Source organism: Pavona decussata, unplaced genomic scaffold (assembly GCF_977016875.1).
Source record: "Pavona decussata unplaced genomic scaffold, jaPavDecu1.1 SCAFFOLD_22, whole genome shotgun sequence".
NCBI lineage: Eukaryota > Metazoa > Cnidaria > Anthozoa > Scleractinia > Agariciidae > Pavona > Pavona decussata.
The window spans coordinates 501954-528673 of NW_028145445.1; the positions used below are offsets into that span (position 1 = coordinate 501954).

At 37.4% G+C, this 26720-nt stretch overlaps 1 long non-coding RNA gene and 1 pseudogene across 3 annotated transcripts in view; one reads left to right on the plus strand and one right to left on the minus strand.

Moving 5' to 3' along the window:
• LOC146486014 (uncharacterized) overlaps positions 1-26720 on the minus strand; it is a 370416-nt gene that overhangs the window by 177811 nt on the left and 165885 nt on the right. The window lies entirely within an intron of this gene.
• LOC146486021 (E3 ubiquitin-protein ligase ZSWIM2-like) lies at positions 16129-25267 on the plus strand (annotated as a pseudogene). Its single transcript, XR_014860645.1, has 11 exons — positions 16129-16188; positions 16728-16789; positions 17560-17600; positions 18416-18629; positions 19280-19400; positions 19513-19634; positions 20020-20104; positions 21301-21422; positions 21875-22359; positions 23005-23341; positions 24664-25267. The product of XR_014860645.1 is annotated as an E3 ubiquitin-protein ligase ZSWIM2-like (transcript).

Here is a 26720-nt window from a genome sequence, read left to right on the forward strand (position 1 = left end):
GGTAAGAAAACTAACCTCCGAACTTAAGAATCACTAGCCCCGAAAACGTAAGAAAACTAACCCCAAAGCGTAAAAATCACTAACCCCCAAACGTAAGAAACCCAACCAACAAAACCTGAAAATTACTAACAATTAAACGTTAGAAAACTAACCCCAAAAACGTAACAATCAGTAACCCCCAAACGTAAGAAAAGTAACCTCAAAACGTAGGAATCACTAACCTCTAAACCTAAAAAAAAAGGCTTAAACGTAATAATTACTAACCTCTTAAACGTAAGAAAACTAACCCCCAAACGTAAGAAAAACTAACCCCCAAACGTAAGAATAACTAACCCCAAACGTAAGGATTGCTAACCCCCAAACGTAAAGATTACTAGCCCCCGAACGTTAAAAAACTAACCCCTAAACGTAAGAATCACTAACCCCCAAACGTAAGAAAACTAACCCCCAAACGTAAGAATTACTTACCCTCAAACGTAAGAAAACTAGCCCCCAAACGTAAGAATCACTAACCCCCAAACAAAAGAAAACTAACCCCCACACGTAAGAAATACGAATTCAAAAAGGTAAGAAAACTAACACCAAAACATAAGAATCACTAACCCCTAAACGTAAGAACACTAACCCCCAAACGTAAGAATTACTAACCCCCAAACGTAAGAATCACTAACCCCCAAAACGTAACAAAACTAACCTTCGAACGTAAAAATCACTAACCCCCAAACGTAAGAAAACTAACCTCCAAACGTAAGTATTAGTAACCCCCAAACGTAGAAAAACTAATCCTCAAACATAAGAATCACTAACCACAACACATAAGACAACTGACTTCCTAACGTAAAAATAAGAAACCGCAAAACGTAAGACTTACTAACCCCAAAGCGTAAGAGACATTAACTATTAAACGTCAGAATCACTAACCCACAAACGTAAGAATCACTAACCCCATAAGGTAAGAAGACTAACCCCAAAACGTAGGAATCACTAACCTCCAAACCGAGAAAAAGTAAAGCTTAAACGAAATAATTACTAACCTCTTAAACGTAAGAAAAATAACCCCCAAACGTAAGAAAACTAACCCTTAAACGTAAGAATCACTAACCCCCAAACGTAACAATTACTAACCATAAAAAGCAAGAAAATAAACCCCCAAACCTATGAATCACCAATCCCCAAACGTAAAAATTACTAACCCCCAAACGTAAGAAATCTAACCCCAAAACGTAAGAATCACTAACCCTCAAATTTAAGAATTACTAACCCTCAAACGGGAGAATCACTTACCCCCAAACGTAAGAAAACTAAGCACCAAACGTAAAGATCACTAACCCCCACACGTAAGAATTACGAACCCGAAAACGTAAGAATCACTAACCCCTAAACGTAAGAAAACTTACCACCAAACGTATGAATTAATAATCCCAAAACGTAAGAGACGCTAACCCCCAAACGTAAGAAAACTAACCCCCGAACGTAAAAATCACTAACCCCCAAACGTAACAAAACTAACCTCCAAAAGCAAGTATTAGTAACCCCCAAACGTCAAAAAACTAATCCCCAAAAGTAAGAATCACTAACCACAAAACGTAAGAAAACTGACCCTCTAACGTAAGAATAACAAACTGCAAAACGTAAGAAAACTAACCCCTCAACATAAGACTTAGTAACCTTCAAACCTAAGAAAACTAACCCCAAAACATAAGAAAAACTAACCCGTAAACGTTAGAATCACTAACCCCGAAAAGTAAGAAAACTAACCCCTAAACGTAAGAATCACTAATCCCCAAACGTGATAATCACTTACCCCCAAACGTAAGAAAACTAACGCCCGAACGTAAGAAACACTAAACCCCAAACGTAATAAAACCAACCCTCAAACGTAAGAAAACTTACACGCAAACGTAAGAAATAATAACTCTTAAACGTAAGAAAACTAACCCCAAAACGTAAGAAAACGAGAACCCAAACGTAAGATATACTAACCCTTAAACGTAAAAAAACTTACCCGCAAACGTAAGAAATAATCACTCCCAAACGTAAGAAAACTAACTCCCAAACGCAAGAATTACTAACCCCGAAACGTAAGAAAACTAGAACTCAAACGTAAGAATCACTAATTCCCAAACGTAAGAAAACTAACCCCCAAATGTAAGAATCACTAACCCTTAAACGTAAGAAAAACTAGCCCTCAAACATTAGAAAACTAACCCCAAAACGTAACAATCAGTAACCCCCAAACGTAACAAAACTAACCCACAAAACGTAAGAATCATTAATCCCGAAACGTAAGAAACTAACTCAAAAACGTAAGAATCACTAACCCCCAAACGTAAGAAAACTAACCACCGAACGCAAGAATCACCAACCTCCAAACGTAAGAAAACTAACACCTAAACGTAAGAATCACTAAACCCATAACGTAAGAAAACTAACCTCAAAAGGTAGGAATCCCTAACCTCCAAACCTAACAAAATAACCCTTCAACATAATAATTACTAACCTCTTAAACGTAAGAAAACTAACCACAAAACGTAAGAATCTCCAACCCTTAAAGTTAAGAAAACTAACCCCCAAACGTAAGAATTACTAACCCTTAAACGTAAGAAACCTAATCCCCGAACGTAAAAATCACTAACCTCCAAACGTAACAATTATTAACCCTGTAAAGTAAAAAAATAAACCCCCTAAACGTGGGAATCACCAATCCCCAAACGTAAGAATTACTAACCCCAAAACGTAAGAATCACTAACCCCAAAACGTAAGAATTACTAACCCTCAAACTTGAGAATCACTAACCCCCAAAAGTAAGAAACTAACAACCAAACATAAGAATCACTAACCCTCAATCGTGAGAATCACAAACTCTTAAACCAAAAAATTACTAATCCCCAAATGTAACAAAACTAATCCTCGAACGTAAGAACCAATATCCCCCAAACATAAAAAAACGTACCCCGAACATAAGAATTACTAACCCCCAAACGTAAAAAAAACTAGAACCCAAACGTAAGAATTACTAACCCTCAAACATAAGAAAAACTAGTCCCCAAACGTAAGAATTACAAACCCTCAAATATAAGAAAACTAACCCCAAAACGTAATAATCAGTAACCCCCAAATGTAGGAAAAAGAACCCCGAAACGTAAGAAGACTAACCCACAAAACGTAAGAATTATTAACCCCCAAACGTAAGAAAACTAGAACTCAAACGTAAAAAATACTAACCCCCGAACGTAAGAAAACTAACCCCCAAACGTAACAAAAGTAACCCCAAAAACGTAAGAATCACTAACCCCCAAACGTAATAAAACCAACACCCAAACGTAAAAACACTAACCCCCAAAACGTAAGAAAACTAACCTCCAAACGTAACAAAACTAACCCCCAAAACGTAAGAATCACTAACCCCCAAACGTAATAAGACCAACCCCCAAACGTAAAAAAGCTAACCCCCAAAACGTAAAAAAAATAACCCCCAAAACGTGAGAAAACCAACCTCTAAACGTAAAAAAACTAACCTCCAAAACGTAATAAAAGCAACCCCCAAACGTAACAAAACTAACCCCAAAAACGTAAGAATCACTAACCCCAAACGTAATAAAACCAACCCCCAAACGTAAGAAAACTACAACCCAAACTTAACATTAACTAACCCCCAAAACGTAAGAATCACTAACCCCAAACGTAAGGAAACTAAAACCCAAAACGTAAGAAAACTAACCCTTAAAAGTAAGAATCACTAACCCTAAAACTTAACAAAACTAACCACTAAACGTATTAAGTACTAACCTCCAAACGAAAGAGAACTTACTCCAAAACGTAAAAATTACTAACCCTTAAACGTTAGAAAACTAACCCACAAAACGTAAGAATCACTAACCCCCAAACATAAAAAAACTAACCCTTAAACGTAAGAAAACTAGAACCCAAACGAAAGAATCACTAACCCCCAAACGTAACAAAACTAACCCCAAAAACATAGGAATCTCTAACCCGAAAACGTAATAAAACCAACCCCCAAACGTAAGAAAACTAAAACCCAAACGTAAGAATCACTAACCCCAAACGTAAGAAAACTAAACCCCAAACTTAAGAATTACTTACTCCTAAACATAAGAAAACTAACCCCAAAAACGTACGAATAACTAAACCCCAAACGTAAAATACTAGAACCCAAACGTAAGAATCACTAACCCTTAAACGTACGAAAACTAACCCCAGAATGTAAGAATCACTAACTCTTAAACGTAACAAAACTAACGCCTAAACGTAAGAACTACTAACCCTTAAACGTAAGAAAAACTAGCCCCCAAACAAAAGAATTACAAACCGTCACACATTAGAAAACTAACCCCAAAACGTAACAATCAGTGACCCCCAAACGTAAGAATTACTAACTCCCAAACGTAAGAAAACTAACCCCTAAACGTAAGAATCACTAACCCCCAAAAGTAACAAATACTAACCCCCAAACGTAAGAAAACTCACCCACAAAACGTAAGAAAACCAACCTCCACACGTAAGAAAACTAATCTCCGAACGTAAGAATCACTAACCCCGCAAACGTAGGAAAACTAAACCACAAAACGTAAGAATCACTAACCCCCAAACGTAAGAAAAGTAACCCCCAAACGTATGAAAACTTGAACCCAAACGTAAGAAACACTAACCCCCAAACGTAAAAATACTAACCCCAAAAACATAGGAATCTCTAACCCGCAAACGTAATAAAACCAACCCCCAAAACGTAAGAAAACTAACCCACAAACGTAACAAAACTAACCCTAAAAACGTAAGAATCACTAACCCCAAACGTAATAAAACCAACACCCAAACGTAAAAACACTAACCCCCAAAACGTAAGAAAACTATAATAATAATAATAAAAAAGTTTAATTCCATCATCATCGCAGTTAATCTGAATTACAATGTGGTTACAATTGTACAACTATAAGAATTACATACTGTTAATCAATCAATGAGGGACTGGGTTACAATAAGTTTCATATCAAAATTACAAATAAATTCATACTTATGCAAGTTAAAAATTAGGTATAAAGTCTAAAAATCTAAAGATCGTTGAAAGCTAAAATAGTGCTTGGGAAAAAACTATGGCGCAATCTTTCTGTCCTGCATTTAATTAATGTATATTTATTAGCGCTTCTCGTTTGATAGTGATGCATGTGCTCTCTCGTTACTGGAAGATGTTTAACAAAAGGTCCTCCTCTTGAGATCTTTTCAAGAATTTTAACACAAAGTTCACTACGTCGTTCGTCTAATGTTCTTAAAGTTAGGAAATGAAGAGCTTCTGAGTAGGAAAGCGCGGGAACTATGATTTTGAACGCACGTTTCTGTATGCGTTCTAACTCTTGTGAGAGGTAGGAGGGAAGAGCGTGGTGCCATACTACACAGCAATATTCTAGTAAGGATCGTATCAGGGCGGAATAGATAGAAATTAGATCATTAATCTCAACGCCCCCTCGACGGAGTACTCGGAGTATATGAAGGCGTTTAGAAGCCTTGGTGACAATAGATTCAATGTGATTGTTCCATTTTAAATTATTCTGAATGACCAGACCAAGTACTTTATGCGAGGTTACAAGCTCTAATTGTTGATCATCGATCTTCAAATGAAGGAGTTCTATGGGATCCTTTAGGAAGCAAATCCGCATTTCTTTGCATTTTTAAGCGTTCAGTTTCATCCAGTTACTGGAGCTCCAAGAGGCGATGGTATCGAGACTAACCCCCAAACGTAACAAAACTAACCCCCAAAACGTAAGAATCACTACCCCCCAAACGTAATAAGACCAACCCCCAAACGTAAAAAAGCTAACCCTCAAAACGTAAAAAAAATAACCCCCAAAACGTGAGAAAACCAACCTCCAAACGTAAAAAAACTAACCCCCAAAACGTAATAAAACCAACCCCCAAACGTAAGAAAACAAACCCCCAAACGTAACAAAACTAACCCCAAAAACGTAAGAATCACTAACCCCAAACGTAATAAAACCAACCCCCAAACGTAAGAAAACTACAACCCAAACGTAACATTAACTAACCCCCAAAACGTAAGAATCACTAACCCCAAACGTAAGAAAACTAAAACCCAAAACGTAGGAAAACTAACACTTAAAAGTAAGAATCACTAACCCTAAAACTTAACAAAACTAATCACTGAACGTATTAAGTACTAACCTCCAAACGAAAGAGAACTTACCCCAAAACGTAAAAATTACTAACCCTTAAACGTTAGAAAACTAACCCACAAAACGTAAGAATCACTAACCCCCAAACGTAAAAAAACTAACCCTTAAAGGTAAGAAAACTAGAACCCAAACGAAAGAATCACTAACCCCCAAACGTAACAAAACTAACCCCAAAAACATAGGAATCTCTAACCCAAAAACGAAATAAAACCAACCCCCAAATGTAAGAAAACTAGAACCCAAACGTAAGAATCACTAACCCCAAACGTAAGAAAACTAAACCCCAAACTTAAGAATTACTTACTCCTAAACGTAAGAAAACTAGCCCCAAAAACGTAGGAATCACTAAACCCCAAACGTAAAAAAACTAGAACCCAAACGTAAGAATCACTAACCCTTAAACGTAAGAAAACTAACCCCAGAATGTAAGAATCACTAACTGTTAAACGTTACAAAATTAACACCTAAACGTAACAAATAATAACCCTTAAACGTAAGAAAAACTAGCCCCCCAACTAAAGAATTACAAACCGTCACACATTAGAAAACTAACCCCAAAACGTAAGAAAACTAACCCCCAAACTTAAGAATTACTAACTCTTAAACATAAGAAAACCAATCCCCAAAAACATAACAATCACTAACCCCCAAACGTAATAAAACTAACCATTAAACGTAAGAAAACTTGAACCCAAATGTAAGATTCACTAACTCTTAAACGTAAAAAAACTAACCCTCCAAACATAAGAATTTTTAACCCCTAAACGTAAGAAAACTAACCCCAAAAACGTAGGTTACTAATCCCCAAACGTAATAAAACTAGAACCTAAACGTAAGAATCACTAACTCTTAAACGTAAAAAAACTAATCCCTAAACGTAAAAACTACTAATCCTTAAACATAAGAAAAACTAGCCCCCAAACGAAATAATTACAAACCGTCACACATTAGAAAACTAACCCCAAAACGTCACAATCAGTAACCCCCAAACGTAAGAAAACTAACCCCCAAACGTAAGAATTACTAACTCCCAAACGTAAGAAAACTAACCCCTAAACGTAATAATCACTAACCCCCAAACGTAACAATTACTAACCCTCTAACGTAAGAAAATAAACCCCCAAACGTAGGATACACCAATCCCCAAACGTAAAAATTACTAACCCCCAAACGTAAGAAACCTAACACCAAAACGTAAGAATCACTAACCCCCAAAGGTAAGAATTACTAACCACCAAACGTAAGAATCACTAGCCCCCACATGTCATAATTACGAACCCGAAAACATAAAAAAACTACCCCCAAAACATTAGAATCACTAACCCTTAAACGTAAGAAAACCTACCCCCAAACGTAAGAATTACTAACCCCCAAACGTAGGAATCACTATCCCCGAACGCAAAAATCACTAACCCCCAAACGTGAGAAAACTAACTTCCAAACGTAAGTATTAGTAACCCCCAAGCGATTGAAAACTAATCCCACAATGTAAGAATCACTAACCACAAAACATAAGAAAACTGACCCCCTAACGTAAGAATAACAAACCACACTATCTATCTAAGAAAACTAACCCTTAAAAGTAAGACTTACTAACCCCAAAACGTAAGAAACACTAACCCCTAAACGTAAGAATCACTAACTCCGAAAAGTAAGAAAACTAACCCACAAAACGTAAGAATCACTAACCCCCAAACTTAAGAAAACTAGCCCCTAAACGTAAGAATCACTAATCCTTAAACGTAAGAATCGATAACCCCCAAAACGTAAGAAAATTAACCCCAAAACGTGACAATCACTAACCCCCAAACCTAAGAAAACTAACCCCCAAACGTAACAATCGCTAAACACCATACGTAAGAAAATAAACCCCCGAACCTAAGAATCATTAACCTTTAAAGGTAAGAAAACTAACCTCCGACATAAGAATCACTAACTCTGCAAACGTAAGAAAACTAACCCACAAGCGAAAAAATCACTAACCCCGAAAAGTAAGAAAACTAACCCACAAAACGTAAGAATCACTAACCCCCAAACGTAAGAATCACTAACCCCCAAACGTAAGAAAACTTACCCCAAAAACATAGGAATCTCTAGCCTGCAAACGTAATAAAACTTACCCCTAAACGTAACAATTACTAACCTTCAAACGTAAGAAAATTTACCCCCAAACGTAAGAATTACTAGCCCCCAAACATATGAAAACTATTCCCAAAACGTAAGAATAAACTAACCCGCAAACGTAAGAATTACTAACCCCTAAACGTAAAAAAAAAGCCCCTAAACGTAAGAATCACTAATAACAAAACGTAAGAAAACTAACCCCGAAACGTAAGAATTACTAACCCCTAAACGGAAGAAAACTGAAACCCAAACGGAACAAAACTAACCCCCAAAACGTAAGAATCATTAACCTTCAAACGTAATAAAACCAACCCCCAAACGTAACAAAACTAGAACTTAAACGTAAGAATCACCAACCCTTAAACGTAAGAAAACTAACCCCTAAACGTAAGAATTACTAACCTTCAAACGTAAGAAAAACTAGCCTCCAAACGTAAGAATTACAAACCCTCAAACATTAGAAAACTAACCCCAAAACGTAACAATTAATAACCCCCAAACGTAAGAAAACTAACCCCCAAAAGTAAGAATTACTAACCCTAAAACGTAAGAATCACCAACCCTTAAACTTAAGAAAACTAACCCCCAAACATAGAAGAACTAACCCGTAAGAATAACAAACCGCAAAACGTAACAAAACTAACCCTTAAAAGTAAGACTTACTAACCTCGAAACGTAAGAAAACTAACCCCAAAACGTAAGAAACACTAACCCCTAAACGTAAGAATCACTAACCCCCAAACGTAAGAAAACTAACCCCTAAGCGAAAGAATCACTAATCCCCAAACGTAAGAATTACTAACCTCCAAAGATATGAAAACTTATCTCAAAACGTAGAAATCACTAACCCCCAGACATCAGAATAACTAACCGCAAAACGTGAGAAAACTAACCCTTAAACGTAAGAATCACTAACCCTCAAACTCAACAAAACTAACCACTAAACGTATTAATTACTAACCTCCAAACGAAAGAAAACTAACCCCAAAACGTGTGAAATCCAAGCCACAACGTAAGATTTACTTAACCCTAAACGTTTGAAAACTAACCGCAAAACGCAAGAATTACTAACCTCCAAACGTAAAAAAACTAACCCTTTAACGTAGGAATTACTAACCCCCAAACGTTATAAAACTAACTCCAAAAATTACAAATCATTAATCCTATAACGTATAAAAAGTAACCCCCAAACGTAAGAATCACTAAGCCCGTAACGTAAGAAAATTATCCCAAAAAGGTGACATTCACTAACCTCCAAACGTGAGAAAACTAACCCCCCAACGTAAAAATCGCTAACCACCAAATGTAAGAAAACAAACCCCCGAACCTAAGAATCATCAACCCTTAAAGGTAAGAAAACTAACCTCCAAACGTAAGAAAACTAACCTCTGAACGTAAGAATCACTAACCCCGCAAACGTAAGAAAACTAACCCCCAAACGTAAAAATTACTAGCCCCCAAACGTAAGAATTACTAACCCCCAAACGTAAGAAAAAAAGGCCCTAAACGTAAGAATCACTAACCCCCAAACTTAACAGAACTAACTACTAAACGTATTAATTAATAACCTCCAAACGAAAGAAAACTAAACCCCGAACGTAAGAATCACTAACCCCCAAACGTAAGAAAACTAACCCCCAAACATAAGAGAACTGACCCCGAACGTAAGAATCACTAACTTTAAAACGTAAGAAAATCAACTCCCAGAAGTAAGAATTACTAACCACCATACCTAAGAAAACTAACCTTTAAACGTAACAATCACAAAACCCAAACGAAAAAAAACTAACCCGCAAACGTAAGAATCACTAAACCCAAACGTGCAAAAACTAACCCCCAAACGTAAGAAGTGCTAACCCCTAAACGTAAAAAAAAACTAACACCCGAACTTAGGAATCACTAACCCCCAAACGTTATTAAACTAACCCACAAACGTAAGAATCGCTAACCCCCAAACGTATGGAAACTAAATCTCAAACGTAAGAAACTAACCCCCAGATGTAAGAATTAGTAACCTTCAAAGGTAAGAAAACTAACCCCCAAACCTAAGAATGAGTAACAGCCAAACGTAAGGAAACTAACCAACAAACGTCAGAAACTAACCCCAAAACAAAAGAATAACTATACTTAAACGTAAAAAAACTAACCCCCAAACGTAAGAACTATTTACCCCTAAAGAAAAGAAAACTAACCACCGAATATAAGAATCATTAACCCCTAAACGTAAGAAAACTTACCCCCAAAATTAACAATTACTAACCTTCAAACGCAAGAAAAGTAACCCCCAAACGTAAGAATTACTGACCCCCAAACATATGAAAACTAATCCCAAAACGTAAAAATTACTAACCCCCAAACGTGAGAAAAAAAGCCCTTAAACGTAAGAATCACCAACAACAAAACGTAAGAAAACTAACCCCCAAAACATAAGAATTACTAACCCCTAAACATAAGAAAACTAACCACCGAATATAAGAATCACTAACCCCTAAACGTAAGAAAACTTACCCCCAAACGTAACAATTACTAACCTTCAAACGTAAGAAAAGTAACCCCCAAACGTAAGAATTACTAACCCCCAAACATATGAAAACTAATCCCAAAACGTAAAAATCACTAACCCCCAAACGTAAGAATTACTAACCCCCAAACGTGAGAAAAAAATTCCTTAAACGTAAGGATCACTAACAACAAAACGTAAGAAAACTAACCCCTAAAAGTAAGAATCACTAACCCCCAAACTTAACAAAACTAACCACTAAACGTATTAATTACTTACCTCCAAACAAACGAACACTAATCCCAAAACGTAAACATTACTAACCCTTAAACGTAACAAAATTAACGCACAAACGTAGGAAAACTAACACCCGAACGTAAGAATCACTAGCCCCCAAACGTAAGAAAACTAACCCCAAAAGGTAAGAATCACAAAAGCCACACGTAAAAAAACTAACCCTTAAACGTAAGAATCACAAAACCCAAACGTAAAAAAACTATCCCCCAAACAAAAGAATCACTAAACCGAAACGTACATAGATTAACCCCCAAACGTTAGAATTACTAGCCCCTAAAGCGTAAAAAAAACTAACACCCGAACTTAGGAATCACTAACCCCTGAACGTTAGAAAACTAACCCCCAAACGTATGGAAACTAAATCCCAAATGTAAGAAACTACCCCCAGATGTAAGAATTAGTAACTGTCAAAAGTAAGAAAACTAACCCCCAAACCTAAGAATCACTAACAGCCAAACGTAAGAAAACTAACCCACAAACGTAAGAAACTAAACCCAAAACAAAAGAATCAATATACTTAAACGTAAAAAACTAACCCCCAAACGTAAGAATTACTAACCCTTAAACATAAGAAAACTAACCCCCGAACTAAAGAATCACTAACCCCCAAACGTAAGAAAACTTACCCCCAAAACGTAACAATTACTAACCTTCAAACGTAAGAAAACTAACCCCCAAGCGTAAGAAAAATAACCCCTAAAAAAAAGAAACTAACCCCGAAACGTAAGAATCACTAAGCCCTAAACGTAAGAAAACTAACCCCCAGGCAAAAGAAATAGTAACCTTTAAACGTAAGAAAATTAACTCCTAACGTAAGAAAACCAACCTCAAACGTAAGAATCACTCACCCCCAAACGTAAAAAGACTAACCCTTAAAGGTAACAATTACTAATCCCCAAACGTAAGCCTGAAAATTAACTCAAGAACAAAAGAATCACTAACCCTCATACGTACGAAAACTAACCCCCAAACGTAAGAATCACTAACCCCCGAACGTAAGAAAACTAACCCCTAAACGTAAGAACACTAACCACCAAACGTAAGAATTCCTAACCCCCAAACGTAAAAAAACTAACCCCCAAACGTAAGAATCAACAACCCTTAAACGTAAGAATTACTAACCCTCAAACGTAGGAAAAGTAACCCCCAAACGTAAGAATCACTAACTATTAAACGTAACAAAACTAACACCCAAACGTACGAATTACTAACCTCTAAATGTAAGAATACTAACCCCCAAACGTAAGAATTTCCAATGTGAAACGCAAAAAAATTAACCTTAAAAAGGTAAGAATCACTAACCCCCAAACAAAAGAAAACTAACCCTTAAACTTAAGAATTACTATCCTTAAAACGTGAGAAAACTAACCTCGGAACGTAACAATTACTTACCCCCAATTATACGAAAACTAACCCGCGAACTTAGGAATTACTAACCCCCAAACGTATGAAACACTAACCCCCAAACGTAAGAATTACTAATCCCCAAACGTTAGAAAACTAACCCTCAAAGTTAAAAATCACTATCCATCAGACCTAAGAAAACTAATTATCAAACGTAAGAATTGCTAACCCCCAAAAGCAAGAATCACTAACCCCTAAACGTAAGAAAACTAACCCCTAAACGTAAGAATTTCTAACCTTCAAACAAAAGAAAACTAACCCCCAAACGTAAGAATTACTAACCATCAAACGTAAGAAAACTAACCCCACAACGTAAGAAAGCTAACCCCCAAAGGTAAGAATCACTAACCCCAAAACGTAAGAAAACTAACCCCCAAGCGTAAGAATTACTAACCCCCAACGTAAGAAAACTATTCTTTAAACGTAAGAATCACTAAAAACCAAACGTTAGAATACTAACCCCCAAACGTTAGGAAAATAATCCCCGGACGTAAGAATAACTTACCCCCAAACATTAGAAAACTAATCCGCGAACGTAAGAATCACTAACCCCCAATGGTAAGAATTACTAACCTCTGAACGTAAGAAAACTAACTCCAAAACGTAAGAATTTCTGACCCAAAACGTAAGAAAATTAACCTCAAAACGTAAGAATCACTAACCCCCAAACGGAAGAAAACTAACCCTTAAACGTAAGAATTACTAACCTTAAAACGTGAGAAAACTAACCCCTAAACGTAAGAATCACTAACCCCAAAACGTAAGAAAACTAACCGCCAAAGGTAAGAATCACTAATCCCCAAACGTAAGAAAACAAACCCCCAAACGTCAGAGTTACTAAGCCCCAACGTAAGAAAACTATTCCCCAAACGTAAGAATCACAAACAACCAAACGTAATAATACTAACTCTCAAACGTAACAATTACTAACCCCCAAACGTAAGAAAACTAATCCCCAAACGTAAGAATTACTTACCCCCAAACGTAAGAAAACTAACCCGCAAACGTAGGAATTACTAACCCCCAAACGTAAGAAGACCAAATCGCAAACGTATGAATCACTAACCCCCAAACGTAAGAAAACTAACTCCAAAACGTAGGAGTTACTAACTCCCAAACGTAAGAAAACAAACTATTTAAAAACGTAGGAAATACTAACCCTCAAACGTAAGAATCACGAACCCCCAAGCGTAAGAATCACTAACCCCCAAACGTAAGAAAACTAACCTTCAAACGTAAGAATAACTAACCCACAAACGTAAGAAAACAAACCCCAAAGGGTAATAATTACTAACTCCCAAACGTAAGAAAACTAACCCTAAAACGTAAAAATTACTAACCCCCAAACGTAAGAAAACTAACCCCAAAACGTAAGAATTAGTAACCCCCAAATGTAAGAAAGCTAACCCCAAAACGTAAAAATTACTAACCCCCAAACGTAAGAAAACAAACCCCCAAAACGTCAGACTTACTAAGCCCCAACGTAAGAAAACTATACCCCAAACGTAAGAATCACTAACAACCAAACGTAAAAAAACTAACCCCCGAAAGTAAGAATCACTAACCTTCAAACGTAAGAAAACTAATCATTAAACGTAAGAATTACTTACCCCGAAACGGAAGAAAACTGACCCCTCAAACGTAAAAAAACTATACTCTAAACGTAGAAAATTAACCCCCAAACGTAAGAATTACTTACCCTTAAACGTAAGAAAAGTAACCCACAAAACGTGAAAATCACTAACCCCCCAACGTAAGAATCACTAACCCCCAAACGTAAGAATCGCTAATCCGAAAACGTAAGAAAACTAACCTTATACGTAAAAATTACTAACCTTGAAACGTAAGAAAACTAACCCCCAATCGTAAGAATCACTATCCCTCAAACGTAAGAAAACTAACCACCAAACGTAAGAATTACGAACCCCCAAACGTAAGAAAACTAACCCCAAAACGTAAGAATCACTAACCCCTAAACGTAAGAATCACTAAATACCAAACGTTAGAATACTAACCCCCAAACGTAAGGAAAATAATCCCTTAACGTAAGAATTACTTACCCCTAAACGTTATAAAATTAATCCGCGAACGTAAGAATCACTAACTCCCAAACGTAAGAATTACTAACCTCTGAACGTAAGAAAACTAACTCCAAAACGTAAGAGTTTCTAACCCCAAACGTAAGAAAATTAACCTCAAAACGTAGGAATCACTGACCCCCAAACGGAAGAAAACTAACCTTTAAACGTAAGAAAACTAACCTTAAAACGTGAGAAAACTAACCCCTAAACGTAAGAATCACTAACCCCAAAACGTAAGAAAACTAACCGCCAAAGGGAAGAATCACTAACCCCCAATCGTAAGAAAACTAACCCCCCAACGTCAGAATTACTAAGCCCCAACGTAAAAAAACTATTCCCCAAACGTAAGAATCACTAACAACCAAACGTAATAATACTAACCCTCAAACGTAACAATTACTAACCCCCAAACGTAAGAAAACTAACCCGCAAACGTAGGAATCACTAACCCCCAAACGTAAGAAAACTAATCCCCAAACGTAAGAATTACTAACCCCCAAACATAAGAAAACTAACCTCAAAACGTAAGAATTACTAACCCTCAAACGTAAGTAAACTAATCCTAAAACGTAAAAATTACTAACCCCCAAACGTAAGAAACTAACCCTAAAACGTAAGAATTACTAACCCCCAAACGTAAGAAAGCTAACCCCAAAACGTAAAAATTACTAACCCCCAAACGTAAGAAAACTAACCCCAAAACTTAAGAATCACTAACCCCCAAACGTAAGAAAACTAACCTAAAAACGTAAGAATTACTAACCCCCAAACGTAAGAAAACTAACCCCCGAAAGTAAGAATCACTAACATTCAAACGTAAGAAAACTAACCCTTAAACGTAAGAATTACTAACCCCTAAACGGAAGAAAACTAACCCCTCAAACGTAAAAAAACTAACCCCTAAACGTAGAAAATTAACCCCCAAACGTAAGAATTACTTACCCTTAAACGTAAGAAAACTAATCCACAAAACGTGAGAATAACTAACCCCCCAACGTAAGAATCACTAACCCCCAAACGAAAAAAAAAACTAACCCCCGAACGTAAGAATCACTAACCCCCAAACGTAAGAATCGCTAAACCCCAAACGTAAAAAAAAACTAACCCCCGAACGTAAGAATCACTAACCCCCAAACGTAAGAATCGCTAATCCGAAAACGTAAGAAAACTAACCTTATACGTAAAAATTTTTAACCTTCAAACGTAAGAAAACTAACCCCCAATCGTAAGAATCACTATCCCTCAAACGTAAGAAAACTAACCACCAAACGTAAGAATTACGAACCCCCAAACGTAAGAAAACTAACCCCGAAACGTAAAAATCACTTGTCTAGCCCCAAATCGTAAGAAAACCACCCCCCTAAGTTGAGTGGGCGGCCGTGACTTGACGATCGCTGGGAGTTCACGTTTGAAAACAAATAAAATTCCTTTTTACTCTTATGTCTCCATCAAATGGGGAAGTTGAAATATTTGTGAATACAGCAACAACAAGGCGATTTAACGTTTTTGTTGAGCATGGCCTTAGAGCTGTTCGTTGTTCCGAACAACGAGCAGCTCTATATTGTTCATTTCATCGTTAGTTCAGTCACGACGAAATGAACAACAATTACGGCGCTTCGCGTTCAATGGATTTATTTCGCACTGCAGTTCGCAAAATAGATTTGAAATAAAGCCTTCAACGGTACCTTAACTCTGGCTTTACGATGTTTATCTTAATCATGAAGGGAAAAACTCAAATATACTGAATGGAGGTTTTTTTAATGACCATCGGCTGAGCCGTGAAGCATCCTAGAGACTACCATGACAGTTACTGGCTGTCTTAAGCTTTTAATATCTACCGGATGCGAGCTTACCCACAAAACAATGCAGATACATGTCAGCGCTAAGAACGAAGCAACAAAGCTGAAAATAACTGCAAGAGGCCAAAGCTCTCGAAAGCGAGAGACAACATTGATCAACTTTGTAAAGACTTGGATCTGCTAGACTCTCAAATAGGTGATAAACGAACATCCTGCAATCTCACTGCAGAAAAGCACGAAATCACGAGTTAGGAAATCCACGGATCCCATGTCTTCAAAGATATCATTTATTTGGTGCTGTGTGATATCTTGCAGTTGATCCGAGCCGGTAAACCTAAACAAATGCCACAGAGCTTGCATACCCAATGGCACATTCGGTATATTTGTCTGAGTTTTTCCCTTCATCAAGATACAAATCTATTTGCGAAATGCAGGAGTCGCATTGGCCCGTCAAGACTTTTTAACACAAAATGAATAGTAAACTGCAAATGGCATCGACGCTGAGCAAGGCTCAGTTACATTTGAATTTAACGCATGCTCAACAGGAAAAGTCGAGGCGGCTCGCAGAGGTCCCTTCCTCTTCCTAACTTATCTAGGAAGATCGAAGGGCCTCTGCTTGCAGGGTAATTATGGTAATGAATAGTACACAAAAGAAAAACAAAAATTAAACTGGTTGGAAAAATTTTAAACCAAAAAAGCCTTAAACCACAACATAATTATACCTGCTTGTATAATTATACTCATCTGGTATGTGCCCCTTTAGATAAATACTGTATGTGCCATTTAAAAATTTACCTTAGAGTATGTAAGCTTCGCCAACAAGGCAGTCCTAGAAAGCATAAGACTGAAAAACAGTCCATTTTAGCACCAGTTTGCTGGTTGAAAATGCGGCATGCAAGGAGGCACTGCCATATTTTCACTGTCTTATATTATTATAATCATTCCAAAAAGGAAGCAGTTCAATTGGCCTTACATTACATGTAGACATGTAGATTTTCCCTTCATTTAATACCTACCTTGAGAGAAAAGCAAGAGAAAAAAGAGCATTCTGCAGCTGACTGGATAGATGGTGGTTTATTCATGGTCATAACCAACCTCTTCCAATAAAAATTGTTTGCTTATTATTTCTTTTATTTGTGTTCATAAGGGTACTGCTCAAGAAATTTTGAATACCCAAAGAAAACCAAAGTATGTTGATCCTTGTTGTGAACATATTTTTCACTGTGTTACACAGTATAGGTAATGGGTTGAACTGTCTATAATGAACCTTGAAAAGTCATTTAAATAGCTGCTAATTAATTAACAGCAATTTGGTTTATGGGCATCCTTTACTTTCCTCTACAGTTGCTAATTTGCCTGCTATTGGTTGACGTTACAACAGTAGATCTATAGATTTAAGATATTAATATTTCCACTGGATAATATTTATCCTTATAGCATTATAATATCTTAACAAATAAATTATCCAAAGTAGATCCAAACTAATTGATTCCCTTTTTCATTTGTTGGATGTTGCATTGTGAACACGTCCACACGTTTTCAGTTGGACCCCCTTCCAACTGGAAATTATCTTTCAGCATCATGCGTCACTTTTAAAAACTTTGACTGTCTTCCTTAGAGTTTCCAGTGACCTCCACTGGAAAGTTTGAGTAATGGTATCATAAATACAATGTAAAATATTAAATAAATTTGTAATTTACGGTATGGGGACTGACTTCAGATGAAAGTGGAATTTGGAAAATTTGGAAAAAATTTTAGTAGAGCTGGGGGTTAAGCCAGAGTACTCGCGGCTGAGAGAAACCTCTTGGAGCAAGGATGATAACCTGAACAACAAACTCAACCTATATATGACGCCAAGTCTCAGGGAATCGAACCCTGGGCCACATTGATGGGGCTCGGCAATTGCTCTCACTTAACTGCACCATCCCTGCTCCCCATGCCATTCATTATAACAACCAGTCCTAGCAATAAGTGATAAAAAATTGTAAACTTTTGAATTTTAGTCATTTTGCAATTATCACTTGTGGAGCTTGAAATTAATGAGGTCATGAGAGGATGCCTTACGAGGTCAACAAGAGCACAGAAAAAGGACTCTGAGAAGAACGACGCTGCATCTGACAGAGAGAAACTGAAACAGAAGGAGATTGAAACAGAGGATGTGTGTCCTATTTGCCAAGAGGAGTTCTTACAGCAGCCTGAACCACTTACTTACTGCAAGTAAGGTTTAAAGAAGCAATATGTCTGAATATCTTATTGTGAACAAAGGCCTTCTGTTGGCCAGCTACATTTTTTTTTATTTGTTAATTCTTTAAAGTTGCAGGTGCCCACATTCATTTAGTCTATGGGTGAAGGCATGTTAATTCAATTCAGTTCGATTTTTATTTTTCACACGTACAACGAGATTCAGTTGAGGTTAGGGTTTATAGAGTTTTTGTCCAGTAAAAACTAATGCTATTAGTTTGGAGTGTGCTTATAAATCGATCCAACCTCTAACTGAGTAGAAACAACTTCAGCGGAACGTCCAAAAAGTGGCTCTTTGTCCACAGTTCCTGGTTGAAATGGAATTTGGAAATGTTGGTTTTTGTGGAGGCAGGAAATTAAACTAGTCGGAGAACCAACAGGACAGAGATCGAAAAACCCTCACAGTAGGGATGAGAACCAACAACGAACTCGATCAACCCACATATGACATTAGGAATCAAACCCTGGCACTTTGGAAGGAGGTAAGTGTTAACTCACCACGGCGTCATCTCTGCTCCCCTACATGTTGTACCTGGCATTTTGACCACTCCAATACAGCAGTTTCAAAAGAAATCTTTAGTCCAAATTAAAGTGTACTGATTTCTATGTAAATTTGTCTCTCACAGATATGGATGTGGTAACAGTGTGCATGTGAAATGCATGACAGTTTGGGCTGAACATCAACGCTCCACTGGTGAGAACATCATCAAGTGTCCCTTCTGCAGGGTAGACTTTGGATCTTTTCAGGTACGTAAGAAAATGGTCCAGGCTGTGTTTCTGTTATGCTTTACAATTGTACTTTACAATTGTACTTCAGTCTTTCTTGAACTGATTAGCCAAATTATGTTGTTGTTTGTAGGAGTTGATGGATAAGTATAACAAGTCATCTCGACGTAAAACAAGAGCAGAGAGACAAGATCTTCACCTTGGAGCCACTTGCAAAAGGTGCCGGGTCTGCCCTTTTGCAGGAAAATGTTACAGGTATGTTCAAAGTATTATAACCATTCCCGTGTTTGTTTGTTTGGAGATGGAGCATCGTTTTGCAAAGGGACACCTCTTTGCATGCAGTTACTGGCTGGTATGTGTGTCTGTGAAAATTGAACTGCATCAATTTCTCATAAAATATTGGAGGCCAAACCAGAAAAAAATATATAATTTAGAACACTCTGTTAATGCAGTTCAACACTGCATGCCATAAAAAGGAACACAAAAAAGTCTCAGTCTCAGTGGACAAAAAGATACATGTAACTTTCATTTCAACAGTCATTTTTTTATTATTATAAGCTGGTAATTTATAGTACAGTACAAATAACTGCTAATCCAGTGGAAAAGTTAGCTTTTTTAAAAAAATATTGTCTTTTTGCAGGTGTGTTGTTTGTGCAGATTATCACCTCTGTCATACCTGTTTTGTTACGGATACCCACACACAGCATTCCTTCCAGTTTAGACAAGTAAGTCATACATTTTTTGAACAGTCATAGTATACTTGATGACTGATGACAATAATATTATTATTGTCATCAGTCATCATGTATACTATGACTGTCACATGACTTGTCACTTGAGATGAACTAAGTCATATATGACCAAATGACTTGCTAGAAACAGCCAGTAGCAGAGAGGCTATAGAAATGCAGCGTCGCAGGCCCCAGTTCTCGATTGAAACCACACATTTGAACTTCCTGTAGCACAGTGACCAGATGTTTTCTTCTTGTTGTTTTTCTTTTTTCAGATGACTTTGTTCATCTTAGGTCACTTGTTATTTTAAGGTGCTAAGGTACTAGTTAAGGGCGATTTAGACGGTACGATTTTCTCTTACGACTGTCGCATGCGATTTCTAGAGCCATGTAAAAATTGCACACAACTTTCACCACTCAACATTGCCTTTACCTACGATTGTCGTAGGATTTTAAAACATTTTTCGTGTTGTGTGCCTCTGTCGTAAGGATGTTGTAGGTTGATTTACACAACGCGATTCGTGTTGTAGGCATGGCGTAAGCGTGTCGCATGCGACAATCGTAGGCAAAATCGTACCGTCTAAACCGCCCTTTACACATGATTTTGATAGATTTTAAGATTTCTGAAGATTTGTATAAAATTATGTGTTTTAGTAAAAATTTCTTAATTCTAACTTGTATATACATTTTTAGTAATCCTTGTTACTAATTCTCATTTGTTTTATGCACAACCCCACCAGCTCTGCTGATTTCTCTTATCGTGTTGAAATAAAGTTCTTGATTGATTGAGTGATTGGTACTGTGACAGCTCTGAAAGCCTGTGTATACCTTTCAGTTATTTTTTGATTCTTTTATAAGAAAACTTTTCATTCAGTATTCTATAAATAACTTAATTTAACCCTTTAGGCACTAACAGTGATCAGCATCAAATTTCTCCTTGTACTATCAATGCTTATTCAACCCCTGAAGTCATGAGAATTTCAGGATATGATCACCCAAGATGAATTTTCCTGATATTTTAACAACTTCTTCCCAGTACTTTTATAAGAAAAGATATGGGGACAAGATACTGTAGGAGAATTTGTTCTTTGGTATTAGGGGTTAAAGGGTTAAGCACGTAAAGTATACTTTGTTGTATTTTTGCCAACCTAGTGAAGTTTTAATCAAGCAAGCTTTGTCATCTTTGTTAGAAACCAAGCCAGCGGTGGCGTGCCGCATCACGAATTACCCCATTACCAAATGCTGTCATAAGTGACCTGCAAAATAGGGACATTTCTGATGGTGATTATGAATTACTACTGCAACTTGACAGGTGCGAGACAATACTGTGAATCTCTCCTTTTGCTTTATTTTGCCAACCAGCTAAAGTAAAATAAATTAGCAGGAATGGAGAATCCATAATTTAACGTCCATTGCAAAACTACTCTTGTAACAACGCTAAAGCTGAAAATACCACACCTTTGTTGTCAATGATTTATTTGTAATTTGATATCCAAAAAATGCCCAGTTAATCTAAAAATAAAACGAAAACAATCCTGTCATATTTCACCACCCAAACAACAATGGGCAAAAATTTTTACGTAAAATTAAAAACACCAAAATTGTTAAAAAGCATTACCACATCATTACTCTTAAACCCAGGTCTACCTCCTATAGTAAGCCTTAAATAAAACCCAACAGTTTTGGGCTGTTGGACAGCATTTAGTTAAAGCAGTAGCCATTCTTTGACATACTAAACTGTATTTAATATGTCTATGACCACAGGCAGATAACTGACCAGGAAGGGCTTCCAGCTAACATCATCTGCAATCTCCCAACCCAAGTGTTACACGACAGACACAGTCTTCTCAACAATGGCAGCACCTGCGGTGTGTGTCTACTGTACAGGGCTTCCAGTCACGGCAGTGCATCAGGACACTTCCATGCCAACATCCCTTCCATATGAGCTGCATAGACAACTGGCTAACAAACCATTCTCAGTGCCCTGTCGACGGCTCTTATGTTGGCTCAGTGGCCGCTGCGACATCGGTCACTCGGATCCAACTAAATGGACACTCCAGGATGATACCTGGAGTTGGGCTTGTCACTACAGGGGCAGTCAGTAGTCATGGTTTAAGTGGAGCTCATGGGAAAAGGCCTGGCCAGAGATTTAAGGCTCTCAGTGAAAGAAACGACTCAGCCAAAAGTTTACCAAGCAGTTTCACTCTCAGTGGCTCAGGACTCTTGGCACAAAATATCAACAAAATTTGGTAAGTGGGAGTGGATCGGCTACTGAATCTGTGTTGTTCATTTGGCAGAAATGCAATGGTTAGAACATCACATTTACAGTATTGCAATGTACGAGGTCTGACCTGCACGTTATAAATTTAGTCCGCTATATAGCGCAAATTGTGTACATGTAGTCGACTTTCTGCAGAACCTAGTTTAATTGCAGTCTGCATAACAGACATAAGCCTTTAAAGGGATTTAAACCACAGTTACCACAACGTTGACATCATATGAATTTGTAAAATGCCATTGCTGTTGATCTCCTTTAAGATGACAACAATGACATAATTTGTACAAATTCATATTATATGGTATCAGGCAGGCGGGAAGGATCATAACAAGACCTTAAATGGGTTTATTAAACCATAGTTGACCACAACAATGATATGACATGAATTTGTAAATTGTCATTGATGTCATCTTAAAGGAGTGTTAACTAATTTATTAAAGGTCCCCCGGCATCATACACAGACCACAATATTTTCTCTTCATTGGTGAAATTTTGTTTTCGTCCTCAGTAGCTTGACCTGATGGAGTCCAAACACAACAAAACCGAAACAGCACTTCTGGTCGTCGCCCAGAATCTCACTGTTCCCGTTATCTGAGGTCTCTAATATTTATTCCAGATCTGATGGAGCTGGCGTTAGCAATCCTGATCATGCCCTACACGTGTCGACCGGACAACCACCTCTGATTGATCAACCTTTCATTCCCTCACACGCGGCATCTTCAGTCGCTCATCTTGTGCGAGTCTCATCAGCGGGACGGGACGGGACAGGATTCGGAGAGAGGGCCACACCCGAGTCCTCATCTGGAATAAAAATGTTTACAAGACACAACTTAACTTTCAGTCCTGTTAACACCAAACCACCCATGCCACCTCGGAGTTTGAATAACAACAGGAGTTCTAGCAGTGAAACCAAGCGGCCAATACCTAAGCTAGATCGATCAAAACGCAGCAGTGTAAGTAATTTTTGGGGGGTCATCCAACGATATAGTCTCCTTCGCAACCGCTCAGGCCGAAGTCACACAACACTCCGAACGGGGAGCGTTGCGTGACTCCGACCTGAGCGGCTGCGAAGGAGACTACGAGCGATAATATTTACTGGGGGCGACCTACACCGTTTGCAACGTCTTACATGGTTGGTCGAAAGAACAAAAGACGAACAACAGAACAATGATCAACCATAAAAAACAATGCAGCTGCAGGTTATAAGGGTCCAGTGAAAATAGGGCTTTTGAAAGGTACAGGTCTACTGAGACAACTACAGGTGTCAGTTTCTGTCTTTCAAGATCAGGAGTTTGGGGCCTTTAAAAGGGATGTTTGCGTGCGCTAATAGAATTGATCTGTTAGGATTCTTTAGCTGAATTTTTAAGTCCCAGTTAATTTTTATCCTCCGAATTCACGAATTACTGTTGCTTTCCTAAAACCTTAGCTGGATTTATTTTGCTCGTGATCACTTAACGACATTTTTAAACAACATTTTCGTCCCTTAAGGGTCACTGCTAGCACAAGGTCACGAGAATTCTATTTTTGTCTAAGATGTAGTGTAAAAGAGCCGGAAATAGAAAGTATGATTTGCGCAATATTGGAACTAATATCTACACCTTACCGAACCACTCTGCAGTTTAAAAAAAATGCCACTGTTTGGCTACAATTATTGTTTCCCACTTCAAAATGTTTAAATGTCAATTTATTTCAAATCTACGTGTTCTGCAAGTAAAGACTTTAAGGCGGGGCTCTACCTGAATTTGAGTGAAATTTGAAGAGGTTTTGATAATGGATAGAAGAAAGACAATGATTTTTGGAACCTTAACAGACAGTTGATACCCACGCAAGAGCACCCCAGGTTTCTAGTGGACTAAATTATTATATTTCTAAGTCATACTGTAATACAATGGATGTAAAGCGCTTAGAACGTATGCGGATAAGCGCTATATAAGTGTTATTATTAACTTGGTGTCTGTCTATTAATTATTAACTACAAATTCTAATTTTAAAACATCCCTAAATCTTCAACATTTCTTATTTCTTTTAATTTTACCAATCCTTCAAGAAAAATTATTTCCTTCCAAATATACCTAAAAATCACCCAAAAATTCATAAAACACCCCAAAACATTGATTTGTGTAATGAATGGAGGGTTTTTGTATTGCTTGAAATGCGAACAAGATATTTCCATTTGACCGATTTTAAGCGGCGTGAAAACGGCTTTCAGGTGAACCCCCACCTTAAGTAATGCTACGTAATTACAAATGAACTGTACCGCCTTGTTTACTTTCAGTCTTTAGGAGAACTCAGTCTGCTAGCATCTGGGACCGCTGTGCAGTTATGATCACAGACGCCGCCATTGAAAATGGACAAGAAACACAAAGGACAGCTTGTGAATTTCAAAGGAAAGCTAACAGCGAAGAATTCGAGACAATCCCTCTCCGATCCTGGACTTGCAGTCTCATTAGAACCTATTGTCGCCTCGGGAATTTCTGTCTATCTTCCTCCTGTGGACGTGGATTAGAATAGTTTCCTTCGAAAGCAGGCCAAGATCAAGGGGGGAAAACAATTTTTGGTTTGCGAGATATCGAAAAATTAACAGCACTACAGGAAAGTACTGCTCAATAGCTTTGATTTAAATGGTCACACTTTAGGATTTCATCCACAGGCTCAAAAGTTAGAACGACCTTGTACAGCATAATAAACAGTACCACAGGAAAGTACTGCTCAATAGCTTCATTTAAATGGTCACACTTAAGCCACAGACTCAACATTTAGAACTGTACAGCAATACCTGATGCTTATTAGACTCAGAATAAGAAGTTTTAAGAATCTTTGACAGCGTGCAAATGGAGAGAAAAAATTAATATGAGGTGTGCAACATGAAAAGAAAATATGTAAGCAAGCGATACATACATGTAAAAATAAATAGTAATAAATTTTAGTTTAACAATGCTTCAAGCTTCGTATGGAAATTTTAGTGCTAAAAAAAACAGACTATAGAGGATGGTGTTATGCCTGTGATTTAGGTTGCTGTGAGGTAAAAATAGAGAATTTTAAGAATCGAAAAATGTCATAGTTTGTTTTTTTTTAACATAAAACAGACAGCAGGGAATATTCGTACTAAGTGAATCAGCCATATTTTCACATAGGATCACTGTAATGACCTGTTATATCAAAGGAAAAAAGCAAGATTATAACGTAGGGTGGGGGCCTAAGGGTGTCCGCTATAATTAGCCTCCCACGCAGACGTTCTTAGGGGAACGCGTGACGAACCCCTAAGAACGTCTGCGTGGGAGGCTAGCCATAATAGACCCTTCTCCAAAATGGCGGCAACGGAATTAAATCAGTTAAAATTGAACTGAATGAAAAACATACCAGCACTTAAAAGGGCACCTTTACTTTAGTAACCTTGCAAAGTTCCAGCATATTAGGTGTTATATCAACTTAGGAAATGTAAGATGAAATTTGACAAATTTACCGACGTTTGTGTGACTGGGGGTGGACGTCATACCCCCAGTCATACAAACGTCTGTAAATTTTTCATTTTTTGCTAAAACTTTGCAAGGTTACTAAGGTAAAAGCGCTCTTTCTAGTGCTGGTATACGTTTTTAATTTTAACTTATTTGAATTTTCGGCCGCAATTTTGGAGAAGAAGAGAAGAATTACTAACCTTTAAACGTAAGAAAAATTAACCCCCAAATGTAAGAATTTCTAAGCCTTAAACGTAAGAAGACTAACCCCCAAACATAACAATCACTAACCCAAAAACGTGAGAAAACTAACCCGCAAACGTAAAAAAAAATAACACTAGAACGTAAGAATCACTAACCCCCAAACATAAGAAAACTAACCCCAAACGTAAGAATTATTAACCCCCAAACGTAAGAAAACTAACCTCCAAATGTAAGAATCACTAACCCCCAAACGTAAGAATTACTAACCCTTAAACGTAAGAAAAATTAACCCCCAAATATAAGAATTTCTAAGCCTTAAACGTAAGAAGACTAACCCCCAAACATAACAATCACTAACCCCCAAACGTGAGAAAACTAACCCGCAAACGTAAGAATTATTAACCCCCAAACGTAAGAAAACTAACCTCCAAATGTAAGAATCACTAACCCCCAAACGTAAGAAAACTAATCCCTTAAGTTAGGATTTACTAACCCCCAAACTTAACCCCCAAAAACAACTCCCAAAACGTAAGAATCAGTAACCCCCAAACGTTAAAATTACTAGCCCCCAAGCGTAAAAAAACTAACCCCTAAACGTAAGAATCACTAATCCCTAAACTTAAAAAAACTAACCTTAAACGTAAGAATTACTAACCTTCAAACTTAAGAAAAC